The sequence below is a fragment of the Pelobates fuscus genome, chromosome 3, assembly GCF_036172605.1.
Source record: "Pelobates fuscus isolate aPelFus1 chromosome 3, aPelFus1.pri, whole genome shotgun sequence".
In the NCBI taxonomy this organism is placed as follows: Eukaryota; Metazoa; Chordata; class Amphibia; order Anura; family Pelobatidae; genus Pelobates; species Pelobates fuscus.
In genome coordinates this window covers 400,838,003-400,845,241 of record NC_086319.1, presented here as the reverse complement: position 1 = coordinate 400,845,241, position 7,239 = coordinate 400,838,003, and positions in this window count along the sequence as shown.

Genomic DNA, 7,239 nt, shown 5'->3' with positions numbered 1-7,239 from the left:
GACATTACGTCAGATGTCAGTGGTCAGTTGCTATGGTACCATTGCGTTTATTTTAGAATTACTTTTGTAAAGTTGTAGATTGTGGGCTGTCCTGCAAGTAAATGGGCATGGGAATAACTATTAAAGTTAAATTCCAGTGTACGGAATTATAAAATATAACGAGTACAATGTATCAGATAATGAGAATAGAAAGAGAGACATACAACTGAGAAACATTCGCAGCAAAAGAAAAAAAGAAACATGTATTTAGAAAGTATGAAGAAATATTAGATGAACAGAATAATGAGTGCAAAGACCTTAATAACTGAAATACCATCAACGCTAGATCCTGTATATACAAACATGTCAAGGCAGTAGGCAATCTTACCAATACATATTATCTATTGACATATCTGTTAGATACGTAATTGCGTTGAGAGGGGATTCAAGCAATAGGTCCAAAGTAACAGAAGCAAGTTTTTTGTCCATACAAATTATAAATTTTTTTTATAAAAAATTATAAAAAAAAGAACGTTTGGTCGAACACAAAGAATACACAAACGGGCCAATTAGTGTACTGCACATTACATTCATATTATGTATATTTTGTAAATGCACTGCCATCTGGTTCCCTGATTAAGTTAAAAGAGGTAACCAACAGAGGGTAAAAAGGAGGCACAGTAAAAATAAATAAATAAATCAATATGTTTTATTTTATTTATTTATTTCAATTCTTTAGTCATGGACATAAAATCATGTCAAACATTCGATACGTCTTGTACATTATCCAAGCAGATTAAAATATGCTGTAATGCTGGGCCACATCCCCCCTCAACTTGATGGGCGGCGTGGTGCAGTGGTGGTTGCTTTAAAATGGGGGGTGGAGAGATAGGTCGGGCTGCATCCACCGCCCTACTCACCCTGCCTCCCCCCCCCCTTTTTTTTCCTCTCTCTCCTCCTTCTCCCAACTTTCTCTCCTGCGCTCTTTCATTCCCCATCTCTGTTATCCTTCTCTTCCCCCTTCCCCCCCCCTCTCTCACTCTCGCCAGTGCTAACCAACACACTTTGTCCCCTCAATCCCTCAACGCCATATTCTTCATCAACACAGATGGATTGAATGCACTGCGCATTCTCATAGACCCCTGGATTATTTCCATTTTTATTTTATTTTGTTTTTCTATTTCCCCCTACAGTCCACAGCCAATGAGTAAGCAATTTAACAGAATATATAGTAACCAACACAACCTGCATCAACCTGCATGCTCATAAGGATCCATACGCTAACTCGTTCTAAACTATGTGACATATGTTTACATTTATGTCTCCATCCTCCTTTATGTATTCTGTAACATTTACACCATGACTATTATCTCTATTTTTATGAGTTTGCATCAATAAACACTTTCATTGAATGAAAATATCATGCTGTAATAATACAAGTCAAGAGTAATATGAAGATAATCCGTCCAGTGATACCACCGTCCATAACATGTCACAATTTATGGTGAAAATGATCTTGCTTTACATATATACATATAGAAGCTAGGAAGTTATAATGCTACATCTGTTGGTGCTGCAGGTAGTGTATCTTGTGGTTGGATAGGAAATGTGTACCTTTCCAAGAGATTCCATGAATCAATAACAGAACAGTATGGAACCAATGGAAATCGTTATCTAGTCATTACCTCATTCCTATCTGAAGAAGTGGAAGAAAGTAGTAAAGAAAGAAGAAGGGCATGGAGAATAGAGTATAGAAGAAAGAAGAGAGGTGAATAGTAAATGTAGATCTCCGAGGAGTCCTTAGTGCGTGGGTGGTTAGGAGAGGGAAGCCCTCTGTGGGTCCCTGTGGTCCCTGCTCTCTCAGATTATGACCCCAGTTCAGAGTCCTTTTATGTTATTGTGCCCCCTTTTTTTTTTTTATTTATTAAGTACAACAGGAGCTGTCCCCTGTCTAGTCTGCTAAATTGCAGTTCATCCAGGATGTTTTCAAATTTCTTCATGGATTCCCTGACCCTAGCGGTCAGATTGTCCATAAGGATAAATCATTATTAATATACTACTAGAGATTTTTTTTACTGCTCCTACTTTTTTCCCCACGTTGGCCACTTCTCATTAAATCTGTGAATATAGTTAACATTCAGTGACTGTCTCCTAAACCTCAATCACAGAAGGTACTATGAATCATGAATCAAATTGCAGTTAGTTTCAAATTGAATGCACAAATCTACTAAATATATTATTATTATTATTATTAATATTATTTACAAAGCGCCAATAAGTTCCGTAGCGCTGTACAATGGGTGGACTAACAGACACATATATATTTGTAACCAGACAAGTTTGACGCACAGGAACAGAGGGGTTAAGGGCCCTGCTCAATGAGCTTACATGCTAGAGGTAGTGGGGTATAGCGACACAGTAACAGAGGGATTGATGCCCTGCTCAGTGAGCTTACATGTTAGAGGGAGTGGGGTATAGTGACACAGTAACAGAGGGATTGATGCCCTGCTCAGTGAGCTTACATGTTAGAGGGAGTGGGGTATAGTGACACAGTAACAGAGGGATTGAGGGCCCTGCTCAGTGAGTTTACATGTTAGAGGGAGTGGGGTATAGAGGCACATTAACAGAGGGATTGAGGGCCCTGCTCAGTGAGTTTACATGCTAGAGGGAGTGGGGTATAGTGACACAGTAACAGAGGGATTGAGGGCCCTGCTCAATGAGGTTACATGCTAGAGGGAGTGGGGTATAGTGACACAGTAACAGAGGGATTGAGGGCCTGCTCAGTGAGTTTACATGTTAGAGGGAGAGGGGTATAGTGACACAGTAACAGAGGGATTGAGGGCCCTGCTCAGTGAGTTTACATGTTAGAGGGAGTGGGGTATAGTGACACAGTGTGCTTAAATGCTAGAGGGAGTGGGGTATAGTGACACAGTAACAGAGGGATTGAGGGCCCTGCTCAGTGAGTTTACATGTTAGAGGGAGTGGGGTATAGAGGCACATTAACAGAGGGATTGAGGGCACTGCTCAGTGAGTTTACATGCTAGAGGGAGTGGGGTATAGTGACAGTAACAGAGGGATTGAGGGCCCTGCTCAGTGAGTTTACATGTTAGAGGGAGTGGGGTATGGTGACACAGTAACAGAGGGATTGAGGGCCCACTCAGTGAGTTTATATGTTAGAAGGAGTGGGGTATAGTGACACAGTAACAGAGGGATTGAGGGTCCTGCTCAGTGAGCTTACATGCTAGAGAGAGTGGGGTATAGTGACACAGTAACAGAGGGATTGAGGGCCCTGCTCAGTGAGTTTACATGTTAGAGGGAGTGGGGTATAGTGACACAGTAACAGAGGGATTGAGGGCCCTGCTCAGTAAGCTTACATGTTAGAGGGAGTCAGGTATAGTGACACAGTAACAGAGGGATTGAGGGCCCTGCTCAGTGAGCTTACATGCTAGAGGGAGTGGGGTATAGTGACACAGTAACAGAGGGATTGAGGGCCCTGCTCAGTGAGCCTACATGCTAGAGGGAGTGGGGTATAGTGACACAGTAACAGAGGGATTGAGGGCCCTGCTCAGTGAGCCTACATGCTAGAGGGAGTGGGGTATAGTGACACAATAACAGAGGGATTTAGGGCCCTGCTCAGTGAGTTTACATGCTAGTGGGAGTGGGTAATAGTGACACAGTAACAGAGGGATTGAGGGCCCTGCTCAGTGAGTTTACATGCTAGAGGGAGTGGGGTATAGTGACACATTAACAGAGGGATTGAGGGCCCTGCTCAATGAGTTTACATGCTAGAGGGAGTGGGGTATAGTGACACAGTAACAGAGGGATTGAGGGCCCTGCTCAATGAGGTTACATGCTAGAGGGAGTGGGGTATAGTGACACAGTAACAGAGGGATTGAGGGCCTGCTCAGTGAGTTTACATATTAGAGGGAGTGGGGTATAGTGACACAGTAACAGAGGGATTGAGGGCCTGAGGAAAGCTCCATGTGGGGGCTGAAACGTTGACTTTTATATGGATTAAATAAAAGTTACATTTTATTTGAAAGCTATCACAAAGACCTTGGAGTGATGTCATTTCTACTATATCTCCACTGTTTCAGCCCCCACATGGGGGTGCTGTGTCTTGAGCCTGCAAAGTGTTTTTTATTATTATTGCCATTTATATAGCGCCAACAGATTCCGTAAGGGCTTTACAATATTATGAGAGGGGGGGATGTAACTATAAATAGGACAATTACAAGAAAACTTACAGGAACAATAGGTTGAAGAGGACCCTGCTCAAACGAGCTTACAGACTATAGGAGGTGGGGTATAAGACACGTTAGGACAGGAAATATCAAATAGGGTGGGAGTGAAGCAGAGCTGGAGGAGAGAGTAAAGTACTGTCCTATAGGAGAGAGAGACAGGTATGTAAGGTAGAGATTACTCTGGCAGGCCATAAGCTTTCCTGAAGAGATGGGTTTTAAGGCCCTCAGACATCAGAGGTGTTTAAGATAAGATATAAGTGACATATACTTTGTGGTATATTTTTTTTCATGTGAATGTTTATATTTTAATCCTAATAACAAATGTCTACACATTTTAAACCTTGGTAGGTAACATTTGTTTCCTTGTCTTTATATGTTGAGTTATACTGCATGTGTTTTAAATCAGAGAATACAGAGACGTACAAATGTATCATGTAGCCATTGCCATCGACTTGAATCCATATTAAGGGTTTTGCAGGTGTGTTGCAGGGATGCTATTTTTGTATTTAGTAGTCCATGCCCATTGTTGGGCCTGGTAGTCCATGCTCATCGTTGGGCATGCTCTGGGTTTCACACTTTTGGGGGAAGGGGCAGCAGATGCAGAGCCTTTAGGTCAGTCCTCTCCACTCTCTGAACAACACAGAGAGGCAACCAAAATCTTCTTTAGAATTTTAGATAATGGAGGTTGCATGTATCTTCTTGCTAACCTGTCCAGAGCTGCTGTTTTTATAATACTCCAATATCAAGGCCAAGAATATTGCTTTGGAGAAACACTTACAAACTATATTTTGTAAAAAAAAAAACATATATTTTCCAAACTTATGGTGGCCATTTATATTATTAATTAACTAACATGTCCATTTTGATTGAATGATGGAGAATCAAAGCACATAAAAAGATCACAGTACTTCAGCGGAAAAACAGACGCGAAACGCGTCCAAGGTATATTTAGTTTTGTGGTGTTTCCCCCCTTTTCTGTTTGTGTTTGGACTTCATTCATCCTTGCACATATATTTGTCCTGTTTTTTTTTTTTTCTATGTGTATAATTTGTTTTATAAAAAAACAAGCTGTAAGAAAAGGTTCCTGTTGATTTTCCTTCAAGCTTCTGTGAGTGCGGCTATATGTATATATATATTTTTTGCTTGGAATATTAATGGAACTATGTTCACCAGCACCAATACAACCAGAAGAAAAAGTAGTTTTTGAAATTTTATTTAAATTCATATGCACATCATTTTTTTTTAAAGTTCATTTCACCACGGAAGCAGCATTTTTTCTTTCCTTCTTACTCTCCTTAATCAAAGTTTACTGAGTGATGCCTACATTTAATTTTTGGGGCTGTAGACCCCACAATTAGTAGGAAGACCCTTGCAATAATCTTCTACAACAAAAATATAGAAGACGTATAAACCTATATTCCTGTAAGCATCATGTCAAAGAGGCAAAGCCACCTTAAGATCAGTTTTAATCTGCAAATTAAGTATCTGTGTGTTTATGGCAGTGTAAAAAATATTTTAATATGCAGAGTTTAGTCACTGATTTGCGATCTGTGCTTTGTAGAGTGCTATTCTTCGGTTTTAACGTCCTTTAAGTCTATCTGAGCATTTTTTTTAGTTTTATAGCAAGATATTGCTGCAAAAGAACATAACACACACCTACAGCCCTTTAGCTCGCTGAAATGTTTGATGTGTGAAGAGTGTGTCTTCCTTTTTATTTTATTTTTTAAAAGTGTAGATTTCAGCAAAAAATGGCACTTTTATAAATTAACCTTACTACACCCTCTGGCCGTCAATCACATAACTGGCCTTGTTACTTCCTGGTCTGGTTAGCTCAGTGAAACTAAACTCAAGAGGCAGCAATTGCTCAGAGCGTCTGCTTGGCAAAGACTTCTCATTGAGCTGCATTGGGAAGTCTGTGATTGGACAGCCACAGAAAGTCTGGGTTTGAGAAAAAGGGGAGGGCTTGCAAAGGCTGCAGAAAAGAAATGTGTTACTTTTCTAAGCTGCTTTGTTTATACCTCAAACCGAAAAACTGCATAATAAATGCATGAATGTATTTATTGGGGGTGTATGTATTCAACCGTGATTACATTTTTTGGGGTGGGGCTGGACTGTCCCTTTAAGACACATTTAAACTAGAACATAGATGAACCAACATTTTGTGTAATTTTATTCTTCTACTGCTTGTTACTAGGAGACGTAACAGATGAGATGTGTGCTTGTTTGCTTAATTAGAGAATTGAAGATACTCTGTGGTTCCTTCGGTGTTTGTTAATTCTTGACTAGTTAAGTAAGACCATAATCTGTAACTAATGTTCCAATTCCCACTGGCAGTCTCACCAAACAAGTAAGGTATAAAATATGGGATGGCACTGACAGACGAAACAGACTGCTTTGTAGATGTGAGAAAAGAGACTGGTATATGTGTCTGACACTGAGATATTTACAAATTACAGTGTGTTTATCTGCATGTGAGAACAAGACTGAAAGAGGCCAGTATTTAGATATATGACTGATACTACATGACAGTGACAATCTGAGATAACAATCTAAGTTGGATATAGAACAGACATAATTGGAGACATATCCAGGAATATACTTTTAATTCAGTGTTATGGTCTCTGGTCGATGGGCAGGTTCTCCGACTGAATTGACAGATTTTGTCGATGAATGCCATGTTCTCAGTGTGAATGAGCTGGTTCTCAGGACCACATTGTGTGTGGTTCCTTCATACGTCGTTCTGACTTGATGATGACAAATCTGGTGTTCTTAAGAGTAAATACACAAGTCAGTTATATATATATATATATATATATATATATGTTTGCTGAGCATTTTTATGAAGACTAGAATTAGAATCTCTCAGTTTCTGCGTTTGGTGAGTAGCTACATGGAATCTTTGTGACTATGTCGTAAAAAGGTTACTTTATCAAGTGAGTCTCAAGGTCACAATCTTTAGAATGTTTCCAGGATGCTCAGAGAGAACCTCTCTGCCATGTTTATATGCGTGATAGAT